The sequence below is a fragment of the Oncorhynchus kisutch genome, linkage group LG4, assembly GCF_002021735.2.
Source record: "Oncorhynchus kisutch isolate 150728-3 linkage group LG4, Okis_V2, whole genome shotgun sequence".
NCBI classification, from domain to species: Eukaryota; Metazoa; Chordata; class Actinopteri; order Salmoniformes; family Salmonidae; genus Oncorhynchus; species Oncorhynchus kisutch.
This window is the reverse complement of record NC_034177.2, coordinates 25,099,516-25,123,796: the sequence shown is the minus strand read 5'-3', so window position 1 is coordinate 25,123,796 and position 24,281 is coordinate 25,099,516. Positions and strand designations below refer to the sequence as shown.

The window sequence follows — 24,281 nt, the reverse complement described above, 5'->3', positions numbered from 1 at the left end:
AATGTAATTAAACTGTAATATTTCATATGGAAAAAAGGAAAACGATATTAGCAGGTGCGTGTCCTCTTCCTCAAGCGCGCATGCACTTATTTCCAAGTCTGTATCCCTGTGGTAAAACATATTATTCTTCCTCGTTTTGGAAAAAACAAGCCTGAAACCTTGAACATTGAGTGCTTACACACAGTGGAAGCCATAGGAATTGCATCCTGAGAGCTAGATTTCAGAATGCCCATATACTTTCCATTGTAAGCGCATGGGCTCTCAAAAAAAAAACTTCCTTAGCTTTTTCTTTGGATTTTCTCCTACCGGCTTATTTTAACATTTCTACAAACTTCAAAGTGTCATCTTTCCATTGGTACCAAGTATATGCATATCCTGGCTTCAGGACCTGAGCAACAGGCAGTTTACTTTGGGCATGTCAGTCAGGAGGAAATTGAGAAAAATAGACCCTATCCTGAAGAAGATCTAGTGGAGAGGCCTGCCCACTGTCCCATGATCGATGGAGCCCATTCTGTGCAAAAGCCCACCAGCAACTCCTTATTAATTAATGCCCATGATTTTGGAATGATATGTTCAATGAGCAGGTGTCCACATACTTTTGGTCATGTGTGTGTGTGTGTGTGTGTGTGTGTGTGTGTGTGTGTGTGTGTGTGTGTGTGTGTGTGTGTGTGTGTGTGTGTGTGTATATATTTATTTTTGTATATGTAGAAAATAGTAAGAAAAAATGAAAACCCTTGAATGAGTAGGTGTGTCCAAACTTTTGACTGGTAAGGTCAAAAGTTTGGACACACCTACTCATCCAAGGATTTTCATTTATTTGTACTATTTTCTACATTTTAGAATATAGTAGTGAAGCTATGAAATAACACATATGGAATCATGTAGTAGCCAAAAAAGTGTTAAACAAATCTAAATATATTTTAAATTATTCAAAGTTAGCCACCTGTTTCCTTGATGGCAGCTTTGCACACTCTTGGCATTCTCTCAAACAGCTTCACCTGGAATGCTTTTCCAACAGTCTTGAACGAGTTCCCAAGTATGTTGAGCAGTTGTTGGCTGCTTTTCCTTCACTCTGGAAGAGGATGGTCCTCCCCTTCATCCTCTGAGGAGCCTCCACTGATGTGAATGTGTGTGGGTTTTGTATGGGACTATCAATGTAGTGTGTGTGAGTGGTTCAAATCACAGACAGGCAATAATGTTCAAAAATGACATACTGTATGTAAAGAAACAAAAAACAATAGAGAAAAACAGTAATAAGCATTATTTATCCTGTCTGTCTGTCTCATCTCCCTCCCCCTTCTTCGTAAGTGCGACCCATCCCTATTCCCCCTCCTTCCCCATATGGGCTCTTGTCGTGGATATACTGTAGCTGTGCAAAAAACAAAACATCATGGATAACTCATCTTGTATTTGTAAAACTTTTGTGGGAACAAGTCACATACGGGTAGAATCAGCCTGCATACATCAACATTAGATACAGATATGCAAAATACAATTAATGAATTCAAACATAATTACGTTACATTAACTCATAATAAGCTTTTGACCTTTTCAACTGCTCTTTTAAATGTATCTAATGCTGTTTCCTTGGCGCCATTCACATGAGCTATAGAGAGCTCTAGTGAAAGGACGCCACAGAAGTTTTGTAGCCATTGAGTTATGCTGAGCTTGTGTGGATGTTTCCATCTGGTCACCAACATTATTTTTGCCTTGGTCAGTCCAGACAACCATACTCGGGAACTGTGAGAGTCGGTGAAGAGTCATCATTCAACAATAGTATATTAGGAAGTTAAGGAATGACAGCACCAACTATCATTGACACAGACCTGGCAACCTGTGACCAGAAGGTCTTCAAACTGGGGCAGTCCCACATCATGTGTATGTAAAATATGTCCCAATATTTATTTGAGAACAGAACAGACTATTTGGATGAGGAGCTCATTTAAATTGACAGCATTTCCACGTAGTCAAATACGATCTGTGAATGAACTTGTAGTGTATTAGTTGTTGATTCAAATTTTGGGAGGCCAGATTCTTTTCCAATCTGTATACAGTTAATATTCCCATTGGTTTATGGAGGGCTTCTAGTAGTTATTTTTTGATATATAGATTGGATACAAAACCTTTGTTCTGACTACCTAACAACTCAGCAAGTGGATGGAGTGAGAGTGGTTGACTCCATGAACTCCAGAAGTGCGGATAGCAGTTCTTAACTGCAGAAGAAGAAAAAAGACGAACCAGGTAAATTAAACATGTTTTTTAGGTCATGAAAGGATAATAAATCTTCATCATTCATGATGTCTGAAAGTCTCTGAATTCCTTGTTTGGACCATTCTTGAATTTAAAAAATTATAATTCTCTCTCAAAGGTAAGAAATAAGGAGTTATTTCTAAATATTGATGTTTGGATATGCCATCGGACTTCCCAATTACCAAGTTTCTAAATTTGATGCCAGGTCTGTATTGAGTGAGTAAAGATTGGTCCAAACTGAGTACAACAGAACTTAGGAGACAAAGCAGAAAATAGCACATCTTTCAATGTAAATGGGGACACTATATTTTCCTCTATTTCCAACCAAGGAAGACATTTATTTTGATCAAATCATTTCTTAAGTGGGCGGATCACTAAAGACAAAGCATATAACTTGAAGTTGGGTAAACCTAGACCCCCAAAACCTTTGGGTTGCTGGAGTATAGTCATCTTAATTCTGGGACGTTTCCCTTTCCATTTTCCCTTTCGTTTCCCTTTCCATAATATCAACCTGATAAAGTTACTGTTAGAATAAACCATCTGTCGAGATCTGTTGTAATTACAGCTGTAACTTGTTTGTAGTTCTTTAAAACAATTGTATCTAGAGAGGGAAAATGTTCAATATCCAGGTATTTAAAAATGGGTCACAATTGGTATGTAACATTGCTTTGTTAAATGGAAGCATATATTGTTTAGAGAGGTTGATATTGTGGCTTGATGTACTGCTGAATTGTCTGAATATACTTAATACATTAGGGAGGGATTGAGGTATACTGCCAAGGTACAATAATATGTTATATACATATAATGAGATTTGGTGATACATGTCCTTAATAACTGATATTTGCCTTATATCTTGGGATTTATGTATTTTATTTATCTAAAGGCTCCAGTGATAGGGCATATAGGAGCCTGAACACTGGACAGCAAACTGTGAAGAGCATTTTTTACCCATCAAGACCATTACAAAGGGGTTACCATACAATGTTTTTAACATTGGCAAAATGTTTATGACTAATCCCATGCATTCCATAGTATTTCAGAGGTAGGACCATTTGAGACGGTCAAAGGCCTTCTCTTCATCAATTGATTGGAGTGCACAGGAGGATGGTATACAGTTCCTTCCGAATGTATTCAGACCCCTTGACTTGTTCAGTGTTGTTACGTTACAGTATTAATCTAAAATTGGTTAAATTAAACAATTTCCTCAGCAATCTACACACAATACCCCACAATGACAAAGAAAAAACAGGTTTTTAGACATTTTTGCACATTTATTAAAAACAAAAAATAGTTTTTTAGACCCTTTGCTATGAGACTTGAAATTGAGATCAGGTGCATTCTGTTTACATTGATCATCTTTGAAATGTTTCTACAACTTGATTGGAGTCCAGCTGTGGTAAATTCAATTGATTGGACATGATTTAGAAAGGCACCCACCTGTCTGTATAAGGTCCCACAGTTGACAGTGCATGTCACAGCAAAAACCAAGCCATGGTGTCGACGGAATTGTCAGTAGAGCCCTGAGACATGATTGTGTCGAGGCACAGATTTGGGGAAGTGTACCAAAACATTTCTGCAGCATGGAAGGTCCCCAAGAACACAGTGGCCTCCATCATTCTTAAATGGAAGAAGTTTGGAACCACCAAGACACTTCCTAGAGCTGGCCACCTGGCCAAACTGAGCAATTGGGGGAGAAGGGCCTTTGTCAGAGAGGTGACCAAGAACAAATAAAATTGCCAAATTACGAGACTAGTTGGTTTAGTCACAGAAAAAGATAGGAACCTTAACGCTAACCATGATTGGCTGAGATAATGGATGGGCTGGACATGCCGAGAGATGATTTCAGATTGTTCTGCCATGTAGCACGCTTCTGTCTATAACATGAGCTGGTCAGTATGTGTAGGTAATGCTGTCTAACACAGCTTTTTTTAAGTGATGGGTGGGGCTAAGGCTTAAGAGGGTGTGAACGATGCTGAATGTGTGTAGACAAAGAAGAGCTCTCCAGTAGGTTTACCAAAACATTCAAGGGCCAGTTTCTCAAAAGTGGGGTTACAAGTTTATCAACTTTCAAAGCAGAATTAATTTCCCGTTGTTCCTCAACTGTAGTGTATGATATACCATTTCTAGCTCTGAGTCTCTACTTTTACCCTATATAAAAAACACTTTCAAATTTTGCTACCTTAAGCGAATCGATCCGGTCGGTCACATTTGATAATTAATAATTCTCTCTCCTTCTCGGCGAAGAAACTGTTATTCTGTTGACAAGTTTCTCGGCGAAGAAACTGTTCTTCTGTTGACAAGTTAGTAAATATAAAGTGGACTCAAGTTCGGTTATATTTTTTAGTTGAGATTTGTTCAAACCAGAAGCAAATGCTATTGTATTGTTTCTAAATCAAATCAAATCAAATTAAATTTTATTTGTCACATAAACATGGTTAGCAGATGTTAATGCGAGTGTAGCGAAATGCTTGTGCTTCTAGTTCCGACAATGCAGTAATAACCAACAAGTAATCTAACTAACAATTCCAAAACTACTGTCTTATACACAGTGTAAGGGGATAAAGAATATGTACATAAGGATATATGAATGAGTGATGGTACAGAGCAGCATAGGCAAGATACAGTAGATGGTATCGAGTACAGTATATACATATGAGATGAGTATGTAAACAAAGTGGCATAGTTAAAGTGACTAGTGATGCATGTATTACATAAGGATGCAGTCGATGATATAGAGTACAGTATATACGTATGCATATGAGATTAATAATGTAGGGTAAGTAACAATATATAAGGTAGCATTGTTTAAAGTGGCTAGTGATATATTTACATCATTTCCCATCAATTCCCATTATTAAAGTGGCTGGAGTTGAGTCAGTGTCAGTGTCAGTGTGTTGGCAGCAGCCACTCAATGTTAGTGGTGGCTGTTTAACAGTCTGATGGCCTTGAGATAGAAGCTGTTTTTCAGTCTCTCGGTCCCAGCTTTGATGCACCTGTACTGACCTCGCCTTCTGGATGATAGCGGGGTGAACAGGCAGTGGCTCGGGTGGTTGATGTCCTTGATGATCTTTATGGCCTTCCTGTAACATCGGGTGGTGTAGGTGTCCTGGAGGGCAGGTAGTTTGCCCCCGGTGATGCATTGTGCAGACCTCACTACCCTCTGGAGAGCCTTACGGTTGAGGGCGGAGCAGTTGCCGTACCAGGCGGTGATACAGCCCGCCAGGATGCTCTCGATTGTGCATCTGTAGAAGTTTGTGAGTGCTTTTGGTGACAAGCCAAATTTGTTCAGCCTTCTTCAGCTACCCTCTCCACTACTGTTCCATCGATGTGGATAGGGGGGTGTTCCCTCTGCTGTTTCCTGAAGTCCACAATCATCTCCTTAGTTTTGTTGACGTTGAGTGTGAGGTTATTTTCCTGACACCACACTCCGAGGGCCCTCACCTCCTCCCTGTAGGCCGTCTCGTCGTTGTTGGTAATCAAGCCTACCACTGTTGTGTCATCCGCAAACTTGATGATTGAGTTGGAGGCGTGCGTGGCCACGCAGTCGTGGGTGAACAGGGAGTACAGGAGAGGGCTCAGAACGCACCCTTGTGGGGCCCCAGTGTTGAGGATCAGCGGGGAGGAGATGTTGTTGCCTACCCTCACCACCTGGGGGCGGCCCGTCAGGAAGTCCAGTACCCAGTTGCACAGGGCGGGGTCGAGACCCAGGGTCTCGAGCTTGATGACGAGCTTGGAGGGTACTATGGTGTTGAATGCCGAGCTGTAGTCGATGAACAGCATTCTCACATAGGTATTCCTCTTGTCCAGATGGGTTAGGGCAGTGTGCAGTGTGGTTGATTGGACATAACCATTTAATGTCATCCAATAAGATTCTATTGTTATTCACAGACTCTTTATTGAGAGGGATAAATCTATGTAAATCAAACATAAGAGTAAATCATATTTTGGAGTGAAATAAGGTCTCACTTTGTTCTGTTTATATCTGTATTGACTTGTCTATACAAGGTTTTTAGGAGCATATACCCACGTGGTTGATTGAAAGATTAACTTTTTTATTTGTATTTTTTATTACCTTTATTTAACTAGGCAAGTCAGTTAAGAACAAATTCTTATTTACAATGACTGCCTTGGAACAGTGGGTTAACTGCCTTTTTCAGGGGCAGAATGAAAGATCTTTACCCTGTCAGCTCGGGAATTTGATCTAGCAACTTTTCGGTTACTGGCCCAACGCTAGACTACCTGCCGCCTCAACTGAGTTCCACTCTCCAGACCAGTTGGTGGTGGTAAGGCACCTTAAAGTTGGTTGCCAACCACCGTATAAAGTCCAAAGAAGAAGAAGCCTGAAGGAGGAGAGATTACTAGAAATTAACTCAGTTTACCCTTTTGTCAAATTAGCAACCAGCAGGAAGCTATTAAGCTAAATTGCCATAAATGGTTAATGTTTTTCGACCTGTCCCCAAATTAATATAGTTGGTTCAGAGTTTGTTTTTATATTTCAACCTGCATGTCCAGATCGCGCGTCTGGTGTGGGTGGACAAAAATCAACATGCGCCTACAGGACCGTGGTCGGGGGAGTTGAATCAAGCACTGGCTTGACTTGCCTCTCGTAGAAAGAAGTCCATTGCTTCCGAGGCTTCCGTGAAGTTCTTGTTGTTGAAGGTGATCAGCAGCTTTGCCGTGTGAACCACGCCGTACTCAAGTTGTTTTTGCACAGTAGTCTTCTCAACTCATTGTAGGTAGCTTACTGTTTCAGTAGCTCTGCAGGTAGATGCTGAAGGTCGGTACCTGGTACTTCAGTCTCCCCATCTCGCCTTCCATGCTAAGAATCATTTGTACTTGCTTTGAAGCTATGTAGCCGTGTTATCATACACCGGTTGCCATTTGTCATAGGTCAGTGTGATGAGCAATGTTCACAGAAGGAGGAGGGGGGGGGGGACCAAGCTTCTCTTGACCAAAAAGTTAATAGAAACGTTTTTTTAAACATTTCACATGTTTACCAATTCTATGATCGAGTCAAATTATTCTCAAATTGAATTTTTTGCTGTGGTTTTCTAACACCTGTATATTTTCCTCCAACACCTTATTTGCCATTAGCAATTTATCATAGTTCTTCTCCACCGTTTACAGCCGAGAGTGTAATGCGGTAGCTGAAACCTCGAGATATTTTACTTTTGAGACACAGTTACCGTGGTTTGAAGTTTCTCCAGAGTGTCATGGATTGGACTCAATTTGGTGTCAAGAGATGGAGGATATTTCCTCGTGGACAATATCTCTGATCAATCAAATTTATTTATATAGCCCTTCGTACATCAGCTGATATCTCAAAGTGCTGTACAGAAACCCAGCCTAAAACCCCAAACAGCAAGCAATGCAGGTGTAGAAGCACGGTGGCTAGGAAAAACTCCCTAGTAAGGCCAAAACCTAGGAAGAAACCTAGAGAGGAACCAGGCTATGAGGGGTGGCCAATCCTCTTCTGGCTGTGCTGGGTGGAGATTATAACAGAACATGGCCAAGATGTTCAAATGTTCATAAATGGACCAGCATGGTCAAATAATAATAATCACAGTGGTTGTCGAGGGTGCAGCAACTCAGCACCTCAGGAGTAAATGTCTGTTGGCTTCTCATAGCCGATCATTAAGAGTATCTCTACCGCTCCTACTGTCTCTAGAGAGTTGAAAACACCAGGTCTGGGACAGGTAGCCCATCCGGTGAACAGGTCAGGATTCCATAGCCGCAGGCAGAACAGTTGAAACTGGAGCAGCAGCACGGCCAGGTGGACTGGGAACAGCAAGGAGTCATCATGCCAGGTAGTCCTGAGGCATGGTCCTAGGGCTCAGGTCCTCCGAGAGAAAGAGAGAATTAGAGAGAGCATACTTAAATTCACACAGGACACCGGATAAGACAGGAGAAGTACTCCAGATATAACAAACTGACCCTAGCCCCCCGACACAAACTACTGCAACATAAATACTGGAGGAGGGGTCAGGAGACACTGTGGTCCCATACGATGAAACATCCAGACATGGCCAAACACGAAGGATATAACCCCACCCACTTTGCCAAAGCACAGCCCCCACACCACTAGAGGGATATCTTCAACCACCAACGTACCATCCTGAGACAAGGCCGTGTATAGCCCACAAAGATCTCCGCCACGGCACAACCTAAGGGGGGGCGCCGACCCAGACAGGAAGATCACGTCAGTGACTCAACCCACTCATGTGAAACACCCCTCCTAGGGATGGCATGAAAGAGCACCAGTAAGCCAGTGACTCAGCCCCTGTAATAGGGTTAGAGGCAGAGAATCCCAGTGGAGAGAGGGGAACCGGCTAGGCAGAGACAGCAAGGGTGGTTCATTGCTTCAGAGCCTTTCCGTTCACCTTCACACTCCTGGGCCAGACTACACTCAATCATATGACCCACTGAAGAGATGAGGTTAAAAGGTTGAGACCGAGTCTGCGTCTCATGGGTAGGCAGACCATTCCATAAAAATGGAGCTCGATAGGAGAAAGCCCGGCCTCCAGCTGTTTGCTTAGAAATTTCTGGGACAATTAGGAGGCCTGCGTCTTGTGACCGTAGCGTACGTGTAGGTATGTACGGCAGGATCAAATCAGAAAGATAGGTAGGAGCAAGCCCATGTAATGCTTTGTAGGTTAGCAGTAAAACCTTGAAATCAGCCCTTGCCTTAACAGGAAGCCAGTTTAGGGAGGCTAGCACTGGAGTAATATGGTCACATTTTTTGCTTCTAGTCAGGATTCTAGCACTAACTGAAGTTTATTTAGTGCTTTATCCGGGTAGCCGGAAAGTAGAGCATTGCAGTAGTCTAACCTAGAAGTAACAAAAGCATGGATTCATTTTTCTGCATTATTTTTGGACAGAAAGTTAGATTTTTGCAATGTTACGTAGATGGGAAAAAGCTGTCCTTGAAACAGTCTTGATATGTTCGTCAAAAGAGAGATCAGGGTCCAGAGTAATGCCGAGGTCCTTCATAGTTTTATTTGAGACTACTGTACAACCATCAAGATTAATTGTCAGATTCAACAGAAGATCTCGGTTTCTTGGGACCTAGAACAAGCATCTCTGTTTTGTCCGAGTTTAAAAGTAGAACGTTTGCAGCCATCCACTTCCTTATGTCTGAAACACAGGATTCTAGCGAGGGCAATTTTGGGGCTTCACTATGTTTCATTGAAATGTACAGCTGTGTGTCATCTTTGCAAGTGCGTCGGGATCTATTGGAGTGCTACGTGTTTTATACAGCATCCGCGTGTAGTTTAAGGTCTGCACCAAACACAAGTAAAAAAAAAATAATTGAGTGAAGCAATACTGTTTCAATTCGTAATCTTGAAAAATAACAATTGATCTGTCATGGATAAAGTCTTAAGTTGAAGGAATTCTGGGGTATGACCTAAACTCATTCACTGCATGCCACCGGACGGCATCTGACCTTTGTTATTCCTAATCTATGTCAATGACCTTGCTGCTGTGTTTTCTACAATACTTCTCATTCACTTTGCTGATTATACAAATTAGATTCTCACAATAATTTTGATTCACAAATGAATGAAGCAAACTCACATATGGCCAAATTTTCAAAAGGGTTCCAGGTCATTTGATTATCTTTAAATGTTAAAATCCAATGTTATTGTATTCACTTGTAAGAATAAGAAAAATTGTAACAAAAAGAGACAGAATATCAATGGGTGGGAATGAAATGGAACAAGTCACATCCACTATATAGCTCGTAGTTCTAATTGATGAAAAGTTATCCTGGAAAGATCATACTCAATTTGTCTGTAGCAAAGTGATGAAATCTGTTGGTATCATCAGAAATATTAGTGGTTTGGTTCATCAGGCTTACTTCCTAACACAATAGCTTAATTTACACATCTCATTTACTGTAATATTGTCTGGGCCAGGAAATATACCTACTACCTACACAAATTACTCATCATACAAAATACATTTGCAAGACTAGCCACCTCCTCTAATTACCTGGCTCCATCTGCACCTTTAATTAACAAACTCAATAACTTGTCTATTTACAACATGAATGTGCGCCAATTTTGCACTTTCATCAACACATACTTCGCAGATAGTTTACCTAAACCATTCAATGGATGTTTCCTGGTTAATTCTGAAGTCCATCTACAGTTGAAGTCAGAGGTTTACATACCTGACTTAGTAACACCAGCTCTGTCAGGAGGAATGGGCCAAAATTAACCAAACTTATTGTGGGAAGCTTGTGGAAGGCTTTCCAAAATGTTTGATCCAAGTTAAAGAATTTAAAGGCAATGCTACCAAATACAAATTGATGAGACCAAGGCACAGCGTGATATGAATACATACTTCCTTCCTTTAATAAAAAAAAGAACACTAAACAAACTAACAAAATTAACATGCCGCTATCTAACCCAACTCCAGTGCGTCTCCTCGGGCCAGGGTATATGGCACCAGCCCTACGCATGGTGTCCCCGGTTCGCCAACACAGCCCAGTGCGGGCTATTCCACCTCGCCGCACTGGCCTGGCTACGGGGAGCATTCAGCCAGGTAGGGTTAGGCAGGCTCGGTGCTCGAGACCTCCAGTGCGCCTTCAAGGTCCAGTCTATCCGGTGCCACCTCCATGCACCAGCCCTCCGATGGCAGCCCCCTACACCAGGCTGTCTCTCCGTCTCCTTCCTACAGGTGCTCCCGCCTGTCCAGCGCTGCCAGAGTCTTCCTCCTGCCCAGCGCTGTCAGAGTCTCCCGTCCATTCAGGACCCGTGGCTTGGGTCAGCCTGATGAATCAAACTACACAATAATCCCCTCCATGTAGCCTAACTCTAGCCTAACACACAAACATGCACACACACGTAGTCAAACAAGTTTTTTTTTGTATACTGAGTATATAATGAATATGCTTTGTTTAACTGATTGAACAAACTTTTGTTTTGTTACTTAAAGTGGGGAAAAAAAGTATTTAGTCAGCCACCAATTGTCAAAGTTCTCCCACTTAAAAAGATGAGAGAGGCCTGTAATTTTCATCATAGGTATAGCTTCAACTATGACAGACACTGAGAAAAAAAAATCCAGAAAATCACATTGTAGGATTTTTAATTAATTAATTAGCAAATTATGGCTACAGGTTTTTAGTTATTCTGATAAGGACAGATCTTAGATCTGTTAGTAATTGAGTTAGGTTATGAAGTTGATGTGCGGAATGGAAGAATATTCTACATTCTTTGATTTATTAGGTAGGCCTATTCCGCAGATACCTGTTTGACCGTGTCAAGGACAATTCAGTAGTGAATCTGTTTCTCATCTATTGTCCCTGTGTTTGTCTGGGCAGGAGATGACCATGGAGGAGAGGATGCTGATTAGTGACCTGAGTAAGTGTGACTTTGGGGAGCTCAACCCCATGCACAGGGAGAAGGTGGAGGCTAGGGCCATTACTCAAGCAAGAGATAAATGACTACTCCAATACATTGGATTGAGTGTAATTGCTATGGATTGACAATATTGTGAGAGCAATATTAAAACTGGTTGAGATCAAGCAGGCTTTGTCATGATATACAGTATTTTCTTATAAATATTTAATTCCAGGTAATGAAAGAGGCCAACCAGAAAATAGTGGAGGAGTATGTCTTCTGTATGCATGACCACCACCGGGAGCGCATCGGCAACTTTAAGATTGAGCCCCCGGGTCTGTTCCGAGGGCGGGGGTGCACCATAAACAAGGCATGTTGAAGAAGAGGATCCAGGATGTCATCATCACCTATGCAAAGTGAGACTGGCTCGGCTCAGAACATTGACTGGATGGTAAAGGAGAAGTTACAGGAGAGGAAAGGGTTAATGAAAGAGACGGTTTCATGGCCAGAGATGATTGCCAGAGAAACACTATGGAGCAGTCAACTAATGGAACAGTCCCACAATGGGTTTTAATGTTCCAATAGTCATCGCTCAAATAAGGTTCACTCGTTGTAACTAGAGGAAGACCACAAGTTAGTTTTCCAAACTACTCCACTACTCTAAGACATCTTGTCTGTGTGTTTTGTCATATGATGGCACAATAAATTGGTGTATTTTTTATTGACATTTTTGTACTTAATTGTGATTTATCAGGGGGTGCTGCAGCACCCTCAACACCCCTGCTCCCCGTGGCTATGGGTTTTACTATATAATTTCTTCCATCCTAGCCACATTTCCTAATCTGCTTGCATGTGCCTCCCCAAGGTGTTTTTGTGCTCAATGTTTTTCCGTTCCCTAACTTTCATTTTTAACTGGGTGGTTCAAGCCCTGAAAGCCGATTGGCTGACAGCCATGGTATATTTAAGCAATAAGGCCTGGGGGGGTGTGCTATATGGCCACGATGCATCGCAGAGTGCTTGGACACAGCCCTTAGCCGTGGTATATTGACCAAATATCACAACCCCCAGAGGTGCCTTATTGCTATTATAAACTGGTTACCAACGTAATTAGAGTAGTAAAAATACATATTTTGTCATACCTGTGGTATACGGTCTGATGTACCACGGCGGTCAGCCAATCAGCATTCAGGGCTCGAACCACCAAGTTTATAAGAGACAGTATACCATGGGTATAACAAAACATTTATTTTTACTGCTCTAATTACGTTGCGTTGTGCATAAGAACAGCCAATAGCTGTGGTATATTGGCCATATACCACACCCCCTCATGCCTTATTTGTTTAATTATACTACAGGTCAATATAGTCCGCCATCCTAACTGTACATCCTGCCCTCTATCTACCATTCATAGTGACAATAGTGTTAGGTGGATCGTTTGTCTATGTGGTGCCAGGACAACAACCTCTCCCTCAACGTGATCAAGATGATTGTGGACTACAGAAAAAGGAGGACCGAGCACACCCTCATTCTCATCGACGGGCTGCAGGTTGAGAGCTTCAAGTTCCTTGGTGTCCACATCACCAACAATTTAACATGGTCCAAGCATACCAAGACAGTCGTGAAGTGGGCACAACAAAACCTATTCCCACTTAGGAGACTAAAAAGATTTGGCATGGGTCCTAAAAATGGTCAAAAGTCTCCATCCACCCTAGTCATAGACTGTTCACTCTGCTATCGCATGGTAATGGGTACCGGAGCATCAAGTCTAGGTCCAAGATGCTTCTAAACAGCTTCTACCTCCAAGCCATAAGACTCCTGAACACCTAATCAAATGGCTACCCAGACTATTTGCATTGCCCCCCCCCCCCTCATTGCCCCCCTTGCTTCTCTCTGTTATTATCTATGCATAGTCACTTTAATAATTTTAATAACACTTTAATGTACATATCACCTCAATTACCCTCAACTAACGCCCACACATCGACTCTGCACATTGACTCTGTACCGGTACCCCCTGTATATAGCCTCACTGCTGTTATTTTACTGCTGCTCTTTAATTATTTGTAACTTTTATTTCTTGTTCTTGTTTTCTTTACATTTGGTTACTGCATTGTTGGTGAGGGCTTATAAGTAAGCATTTCACTGTAAGGTCTACACCTGCTGTATTTGGCGCATGTGACAAATACAATTTGATTTGATATTTGAAGACATGAGACACGCAGCTCAAAAACCTCCCCTATTGATCTTGTTTAGGGACAATACCCCTATCCTACCTAGACTAGCCTACAACACCACAATGCAATGAATAATTGCATTATCGTTCTCAAGTGAGTACAACATTCTACTCTAGGCTATGGTGAAAATGTCATTTGAATAACCGCACAAAAGCCCTGTGATTTGAATGTTCCATTCTATTTGCCAAAGGGTTTTCAATTAGCCATTTAAAATGATAAACTTGGATTTGCTAACACAACGTGCCATTGGAACACAGGAGTGATGGTTGCGGACAATGGGCTTCTGTACGCCTATGTAGATATTCCATTAAAAATCTGTCGTTTCCAAACACCAGTAGTCATTTACAACATTAACAATGTCTACACTGTATTTCTGATCAATTATTTGAATGGACAAATAATGTGCTTTTCTTTCAAAAACAAGGACATTTCTAAGTGACCCCAAACTGTTGTGTACTTTTTGTGTACGGTAGTGTATGTAATTTTCTTCTATTGATAAATAAAGTAATCAGCGGCCATTTGATGAATGGAAAGAGACCTCTGCAAAAAAATTAAAAGTTCAATGACATTCGGAGATTGTCAAGCCAATGCTTTGATACTGGGTAGGGCTTCAAGTTAGGGAGGGAATGTGTTTTCTGTTTGTCGAGATTGACGGTCTATTTATTGTGGTGCTGAAAACTCAAACCATGATATTGAAGCACCTGAAGTCAGTATGCTTTGTTTATTGGTTGTGTGGTGCATTGGCACAGAAACTTGTTGGTGGAAAATTAATTTCATATTTATTTGTATTTGTATTTAACCTTTATTTAACAAGGCAAGTCAGTTAAGAACAAGTTCTTATTTACAATGACGGCCCACCAAAAGGCAAAGGCCTCCTGCGGGGACGGGGGCTGGGATTAATAAATATATATATACAAATATATATAGGACAAAACACACATCCCGACAAGAGAGACAACACTACAGTACATAAAGACAACAACATAGCATGGCAGCAACACATGACAACAGAGCATGGTAGCAACACAACATGACAACAACATGGTAGCAACACAACATAGCAGCAGTACAACATGGTAGCAGCACAAAATGTGGTACAAACATTATTGGGCACAGAAAACAGCACAAAGGGCAAGAAGGTAGAGACAACAATAATTCACGCAAAGCAGCCACAACTGTCAGTAAGAATGACCATGATTGAATCTTTAAATTAAGATATTTTAAATAATTATAAATATTGCATCAAAATGTTTGATGAAAAACTGAATGAAAAACTGATTGTTGTCTGCAGCCAGCTCTGATTGTGGTGTAGGCCTACTGACAATTTGGGGGGTGCTTAGTCCTATAGTTGTCTAGCATATCCCAACCCCCCTGAAACATCCGGAAGAGTGGGGTCATGGCCAGGGTCACCATTTTCCAGCATCCCTGGGGCAATTGGACTTAAGTGACTTGCTCAATGGCACAGGGACAGCTTTTTTCACCTTGTCAGCTCTGGGATTCAAACCAGTGGCGTATTGGTTACAGGCCCAACGCTCTAACCTCGAGGATACCTGCCGCCCCTAATGAAGTGGGCAGGGGGAGTGAGCTAGTCCATGATGGTCTGGAAACCCTCAGCCTTCTGTCCCGTAGCCCTGTGTGGCATCGACTCTGCCATAAAAGCATGCTGACGTGGCAAAGTCGATATCCACGTTTATAAACACAGGGTGGCTAAAGTCATTGTTATTTGTGGTCGTAAACATTATTTGGAGTTACGTCTATGAGAGGGTGCAATTATTTTACAGTAGAAGGGGAGGGTCATGTGAAAATATTTTTTACATTGGGGAGGGGGGTGCGATTTTTTGTGACACCTTGAGTTGGACCAGCCCCTCCCACGCAGTAGCCTACATTTCATAATGTTCCCAGCCTTGTGGCATTTTCATGGGTAAAAAAGCTTAATCAGAAACTCAAGGCTACTGTAGTTGTTAGTCTCCTATTGTCCTGAACATGACATGACCCATGACCCTCCATTCATTCAAACACATTCATTCATACAGTCAGGAAAATTATTACATTCAATCTCAAAATTGCTTCAGTTATTTAAGTTGGTTCTGTTTTGAACATTGCATGGCCATTATGGTTGGGTTCTGCATCTGTAGGTGTTTCTTTTATTTTGTCGTAGAACAGTTGAGTGTGTTGTAGGAGTTGTATTCTATTTTACCACAACATATTGAATAGAGGAAACCATGTGAGTTTATGTTGCGGGTGTGATCTGTGCTTCTGAATAGTTGTTGAATAGGCCTAGAAGTCGCACTGTGAACTTCTGAAGCTTTGAATATTCTGAACAGTCTGTGGGGAGCACGTCAGTATCGGCGAGTTTAGAAGCTATTTTCTTTTGTGTTGCGTGAGAGGAACATGTGATTTGGTGAAATTTGTCACCTTTGTCGTGTTACGTGGTTTGTATGACGTGATGAATCAGAGGTGTTTTGCATGCATATGGGCATGTATGGTGTGCCTGTGATTCATATTGCCATCTCCCCGCCACTGCTTAGTGAGAGAAGCGTGCACTATGACTGGTTGGGTAAACATAGCGCTGCTGGTACTGCTGCTGCTGCTACTGAGAGATTAGAGGTAGATGAACTGGACTTTGACCATGGTGTGTACAGAACATGTAAAGCCACTCAGTATCCAGCCTTCTATCTCCACTGTGGTGATAGTCTGCTCTGCTCCATCTCCTTGGTGAGTCTTTTAGAGATTAACAACAAGGTTAAACATAGGTTTACAGTAGAATACACAGTCCACTCTCCTCCATCGCTATCCTACCCATTCAACTCCTATTTTCATAGTTTTTTCCTCTACTTTACTTAAACATTTCTGAAGGATTCCTGACACCGGGTGTTAGCAAAGATGGTTTAGTATGAAGATATTTAGAAACTGCTTCACCAATAGAAATCCCCGATCACGCTTGTAGGCGATGTCATGGAGACATTGGCTAGCTAAGCTCATGCGCAGAAAAGTGTCATCGGGTCTAACAGTTGTCTCGTGCATAACTGCGCCTGTGCAGGCCGTCAAATCAAAGGCACTGCTGAAAACGAAAAAGTGTCAGTTTGTCACTTTCATGAGGTTGGAGTTATAACATGTTCAGATACTTAAGACAGTGGCTCAAATCTAGGTTGTACCTTTATACCTTTTGAGAAAATTAACAACTAAGGAAGAATCTTTCACTTCTCTCATTGACTCAAACTCCGTTCTGGTCTGCCGAGTCTGAATCGAAAATGTTCCCGCTAAGTCTTGTGATGTTGGGTCTCTGTGTTTAGAAATTCTGTGGTGTTACAGCATTCTGCCATTGGACAGACAGAGAAGGAAATGAACCAGTACTAGTTTCTGTGATTCTCTGGTTATTCATCGCCCAGCTTCCTCATCCTTCTCTCTCTCCATTGTGTGTTTGTGGCCATTAAAATCAACATAGCTAGTTCCTGAGCTCCCAGCCTCCTGGTACTCTCACATCTCCTTCTCTCTTAACCTTCTTTATTTTGAAGGTTAAGTTATTCCACAGTTTGTCGCCATGACGATGTGGCCTTGGCAACAGTGAGATTGTGTTGGGATAGCTAATTAAGCAGCCGCTGGCTAGCGCTACTCTACTATGCAAACATAATGTCACCCTTTCTGACTGCCTCTCTCCACTAGACATTTAACAAATCAAATCAAATGTTATTGGTCACAAACACATATTTAGTAGATGTTATTGCGGGTGTAGCGAAATGCTTGTGTTCTTAGCTCAAATAGTGCAGTAGTATCTAACAGTTCATAACAATACACACAAATCTAAAAGTCAAATAATGGAACTAAGAAATATATAAATATTAGGGTGAGCCATGTCAGAGTGGCATTGACTAAAATACAGTAAAATAGAATACAGTATATACATATAAAATGAGTAAAACAGTATGTAAACATTATTAAAGTGAGTAGTGTTCCATTATTAAAGTCAACAGTAATTCCATGTCTATGTATATGGGGCAGCAGCATCTAAGGTGCAGGGTTGAATAACCGGGTGGTAGCCAGCTAGTGGTGGCTATTTAACAATGGCCTTGAGATAGAAGCTATTTTTCAGTCTCTCGGTCCCAGCTTTGATGCACCTGTATGGTAGCGGAATGAACAGGCCGTGGCTCGGGTGGTTGATGTCCTTGATGATATGTTTGGCCTTCCTGTGACATCGGGTGCTGTAGGTGTCCTGGAGGGAAGGTAGTGTGCCCCAGGTGATGCGTTGGACAGACCACACCCTGCGGTTGCGGGCGATGCAGTTGCCGTACCAGAGGTGATACAGCCTAACAGGATGCTCTCAATTGTGAATCTGTAAAAGTTTGTGAGGATCTTAGTGGCCAAGCCAAATTTCTTCAGCCTTCAGGCTAGACACTTGTGGAAGAAGTGAACTACTAAACACATAACTATGAATACATTGTTTTAACCACAATCTCATGAAATACTGAAAGGGTTATGATTGAATATTGGCCCTCGGTTGTAGCAAATGCAAGGCTTCTGAATGGAATAAGAAAGCACTGCCTGGAAGCTCTCCACACCCATGTAATGAAACATGGGTTTGGAGAGACCATGTAAAGACAATGATGTGACCATAGTGTTTCTTAGGCTCTGTGTTGAAGAGCTGTGTGGATGCGATCTGCCAGCAGGACCTTCAAGTTCATACAGATGGGGACCCGCCAGGGACACTCCTCTGCCATACACAGGTTGATGGGTATTAGACCACATCGAAGAGAAAATCACCCCATTCTGCCAGACCATATCCCCTGTCCTCCCCCTGCTGCTGTTTCCTCCAGCTGAGAGCAGGTAACGAGAAGAAGAAGGACGAGACGGCTGACACGGTGGGCTGCTTCTCCTTGAGGGTGGAGCACATCATCCTCCACGACACGCTGGAGGACAAGGACAGTGTGGTGGAGTTTGACTTCCTGGGTAAAGACTTTATCTGCTACTACAATAAGGTTCCCATCACCGAGGGTAAGTAGCCAACAGCCTCCGCACCACTAGCTGTTACAAAGGATGCGTCTGAAATGGCACTCTATTCCCTTTCCTTATATACACTAGTTTTGGCCAGGCACTGCCATTTCAGAATCAGCCAAGGCCAGCAGCACCCTCAGACTGAGCTGTCTGCCCTGGGGTGGAAGACAGGGAGAGAGCCCCGGGGAGAGAGACATGCCTGGATGGCATCATTTTAGATTTAATTTGTGTCGCTGCCAGCATTTACATTTCTCTGATTTAACCACTAGTGTTTGCTTCTGTTGGAACAGGCTCACTTCAAACTTCTAAAGTCAAGAGTTCAAATGAAAGTTAGTAGTTTAATAATCATTTTTAGAGAAATAATTGACAGATCAATTTGATGGGGATTATGCAAAAGGAGTTTCACTTCTAGGGTTGTTCTTCATAACAAAATGTTGCAGTAATTCCTCTTTTCAATTGAGGAATATGCCAACACTTAAACCCAAATGACCGCTTTAGATGTTCAAGATAAACTACTGAGGAAGGAAAAATGTATCCAAACAATTGTCTATTCACACTTTAATTGATTATCCCATCAGGCCCAATATTGAATCTGTCAGTCAAAGTAATTCTGACACAAAAAACAAAATGAAGGGCGATTTTCGCCTGATTTCATTCTGTTCTGCCAAGCAGCTGTCTGTCAGTGTGAAAATGAGGCTAAACAACATTAGCTGGGGGGTGTCAGGATTCAGCCATGCTATCTCCAAGAGGAATAGGAAACAATGCCTCTGACAGCCAACGTTTTTTGGTTTCTGACAGAAGGTGTAATTATTGAAATGAGTATTTAAAAGCAACACATTAGTTACAATGAATTAGTGTTAGTGTCCGGAATATTTTTGTTTGTTTATTCTGAGGGAAAGGGATCGCTGGTAAATGTCAGATTGAATAGAATGATTTCTCACTCCAGCTCCATGGAGAGAGTGATGAATTGCAATGCAAAGTGTTGGATAGCCAGATTACATGATTATCTATTTACCAATCTACACTTGCCAGCATCTGCATTGTGAAGTGTATGTCTGTGTCCGGTCACTTTGCGTATCATCTAAACAGCATTTTGAATGTTGAACCAGCATACTGCTGTGTCTTAGACATCTGTTCATGCATAAACAGCCTGTGATGAGTGCAGATTGTTGCCATATTTTCAGGTCCTTCCTGATGACTCCAACACATTGGTTGATCAATCAGCTGTCAGCTCTCTGTTGCGCCACTCCAGACACTGAGTCTGGAATAAATCTTTCTAAATCCTCACACATTCATCAAAGTCTCTTATTTCCCTATTTAGTTATTTAGTATTGGCTCAAGGATAAATTGTCATTCAAATCGGTCTGTTTTAAAAAGCAACACATCTGTTACCATTTAATTAGTTCCTTGCATATTTTAGCTGGTTTATTTAGAGCAGGAAGAAAACAGGACTTCTTGGAAAATATAATTGATGCAGATCTTTTTTCCTCCATCACTCTCTGTCTCCCCTGTGAGCTGAAGGAGCAGGTTAGACAGCCCTGGGCTCTCCTATCATGGTCAGTGTGTAGACTAGATGTGAGCATCTGTGTGTCTGGGCCTGGAGGTCTGGAGGTCTAGGACAGGGTAGGATTTAAAACCTGTCTCTCTTTCTTGACCTTATTTGGTTTATTCAGGTGTTCATGGAGAATAAGGAGCCTGGAGATGACCTGTTTGATCGCCTCAACATGAGTCACACGGGAACCAGTCTGGCTTGTTTATCTCAACATGTAAACAAACATCCCTCACAGCATGTTGTCTGTGTTGCTGTGCTGTAGATGTCTGTAGCTTAAAGATACAGTAAAGCCCAGTGAGTGACCATAACAGCCACAGGTGTGAATCTAGCCTCAGAGAACCATCTCCATCCATCTATGTTTTTGCCTGTAGCCTCAGTCTACTCTAGCCTGATGTTCCCAGCCTATCCTGTGCCTGATAGGGAGAGAGGGAAGGTTAAGAGGCGGATCGAGGGGTGGGTGGATTATACATAAATCCTCTGTCCTTTCACCCCTCCCTGAGGCAGAAGTAAGGCGGTGTCGCCAGGCAGTGAGGCAGGTTATTGCTATGATTGGTGCGAAATTACATGCTTGTGATCCACTCCTGAGAGGCGAGAGGCGGAGGAGTTGACGGACAGAGAAGGGGATGTCTCCTTCGTGACCTATGGCACATCAGGAAATGGAGGGGCATGTTGGAGGGGGGAATGTTAATCGCTGCTCCGAGTCGGGCTGATTAACACTTTGAAAGGCCAAGTCAGAAGTTGGGAGAGGGTCTAAGCACCAGCCACAGGAGGAAATTGGTGCAAGCTCTAATGAATGCTTTCCCTCTGCCATGTTTAGCTGGGCCGGGCTTGAGACCTTATTTATCCACCTGTTGTGGACAGTACAAGGGTCTGTGTGAGTATGTCAGTGACTGTCAGTGTGCATATACAGTAGCCTATACAAAGTAACAGCAGTACAGTACATGTCTGACTCACCGTTGCTACTTGAGTGAGTACGATCAGAATGGTTTGTTCAAACATGGTTTGTTCAAACATTATTTATTCAGTGTGTAATGTGGAGATTCTCTTAGCATCACACCACCAACTTCTCAAACCCTTGTGACAGTAGCTGACCATCAGGCCAGGCTGAGGTACAGATGGGTCCAGAATTATTGGATCCTTTGATAAAGATGAGAAAAAAATACCTTATGAAATAAATAATGCAAATACTGAGCTATGTTTTATCTACATTTTTACAATTGTAATATTTGATACTAATACAATTTTATTTAAAGTTCCAATGCAGGTGTTTTTTATGTCAATATAAAATGATTTATTGGTAACAATTAAGTACCTTACTGTTATTCTTTTAATTAAAATGGTAAAAAGGAACAAAAATAGCTTCTTAGTAAAAGAGCATTATCTCAAGCAACAAATGGTCTGAGTGGAGAGGGGAAAACTGCAAATTAGCTGTAAATTGGCAGAGAGGTCTGCAACTCTCTTTTTTATTGGTCTTTTAACTAATTTACCACCTGGTGATGTCACCAGGCAGGCCAAAACTCCATCCCACCAAAACGGCTGAAATGTCAGGCGGTCTTTTCAAACAGCTCTTCCACTAAAAGGGCATCATAAATAATTTTCACAATTTCACAGTATTATTCTGCCCTCATCTTGTGGAAATATATGTAAAACACAAGAAAATCAAGTTGACTGCACTGGGCCTTTAACACAACAAATCTGGAAAAAAAAGGGGTCAAAATGATTGGATCCCTTGTTTTCGTAGCTCCAGCACCCTCCCCTTGTGAGGATAAGGACACTAACCCTTAAAAAAAAGAGATTGGAAAACACATTGGGAGGGATCTTAGACCATTCCTCCATACAGAAGCTTTCCAGATCCTTGATATCCTTCATCTACGCATACGGACTGCCCTATTGAAGTCCAGAGAGACTGAGCTGGCCATTGCAAAATGTTGATTTTGTGGTCAATTAACCATTTCTTTGTGGAATTGCATGTGTGCTTGGGGTTATTGTCTTGCTGGATGATTAACTTGCAACAAAGTTTTGGCTAAAATGTTCTAATACTTGGTAAAATTCATGATGCTGTTGACCTTAACAGGGGGCCCCAGGACCACTGGAAGAAAAATTAGCCCCATAACATCGAAGATCCAACATCATATTTTACAGTAGGGATGAGGTATTTTTTGCATATGCATTATTCTTTCAATGACCAAACCCACCATTGGTGTGCATGGCCAAAGAGCTCTGTTTTCATGTCATCTGACCATAGCACCGCCTGGAGTTTGCTAAAAGGGCATTGGCCCTTGGATTGGAACCGGTGCTATCGTCATATGACGCGAAAATTCAGGTCTTTGGCTACCCACACCAGCATTTACATGACACTACAACATTCTATGGCAGCCATCTTAGCTCCCATTAACATTACATGGGGAATATTTAAACATATTTAAACAATGCTATGTAGGCTAACTGAATGTCTAGAACAACATTGTAAATTCTAAAAGTTGGCCTACTCTAAAAATATGGGCTCACCCATCCTGAGAATGCGCCATCTAATGCACAATTGCGTTGATTCACGCCATTCGTTCATTTGGCTACAGCTGATTATCTTCTGTTGTCAAACAAACGTGAGTCTGGAAAGACTATTCTCTTCCTAAGAAGGGTGCAGCCGAATTCTACTAAATGACAAGCTGAAATTAATATAACATCCTGGCATTTACAGCATTCTCGAAATATCACATACTATAAAACTTTATATTTCCGCATACATAAAATGCCTATTTAGAATGCAAGTATGGGGACATGGCCAGAGATTCATAAAGCATGCAGATATATCCTGGGATTAATGGGCTCCCCTAGTGGGTGTGGAACGGAGGGGGTAAGGAGTTGAAGGGAAGGAAGGTCTTTCTCACCACCCAGCAGCCTCTCTGTATGAGGGTGTGTCCTGATTGTCCCAGGTCTGTCTGATGAGATTTTAGATTTTCATTATACCAGCATCACCTTTACTCTTCCTCCACAACACTGTAGTGTAGGATCTCACTGGGATTGCTTTGGTTAATTAATTATCTATACACGCCTATGTGACGCCCATGCAATTATGTTGGGGTATGTGTCATTACAGCTGTAGACCCCTGCTCTTAACCTCCAAGCATAGCTTGTTATTGGAGAGGAGAGTCCTTGCTGTGTGGTGGTGCAGTTAATGGAAATGTAATTCTTGTCTTTGGCAGATTAGACCTACACTGATACTTTTAGAATTGCATTTAAGTCAGCGGAAAGTAATAAGATGGCCTTTTTTAATCTGCTCCTTACTTTTAATGATGATGGCAGTATTTTCTCTTTTCATTTTTTGTTGACTGCAGATCAAAAACCTCAGGATTATACTGCCATCTAGTGTTTCAGGACATACCTTTTCACACCTGTCTCGTTCCAGTCCTCGTGTCACACGTACGTGTATTTGCCTCTCCTCCTTCCAGGTGGGCTTGTTGAATACGTGGCTGTCATCCCTCCCTGCTGCCCGGCCTGACTGCTAAGGTATCCATCACCGTGCAGGAGCAGCTCCGACAGCTGTCCAACAGTATGTCCCCCAAACACCACATATACATTTACATGCCATCCTTACAGGTGCACCTGTTTTATACCATTATTTTACCACATGTCCCTCAACCTATTCAAACGTCTGTGAATGAAAATGCTTTGTTTAGAACTCCTGGAAGATCCCACTATGGATCTGTGTCTGATATCCTGTCTCTTAATGTTAGCAGTCATTCATTCCTATAGAACACTTGTGATTCTCAGTCCCAGCATGTGCTGTGTTCAGTCAGTATGCTCGCCGATTTCGTCTCAGCGTGTTAGCCCTCTGTGTTGCTGGGGCCCAGTATCCCTCTCCCTCCATCCTCATAGTGGGATGTTTCTGTGGATAGAGGTGGCACTCGC

At 42.0% G+C, this 24,281-nt stretch overlaps 1 pseudogene; it reads left to right on the top strand.

Moving 5' to 3' along the window:
• LOC109888829 (DNA topoisomerase 1-like) overlaps nucleotides 1–24,281 on the top strand; it is a 34,286-nt pseudogene that overhangs the window by 8,783 nt on the left and 1,222 nt on the right.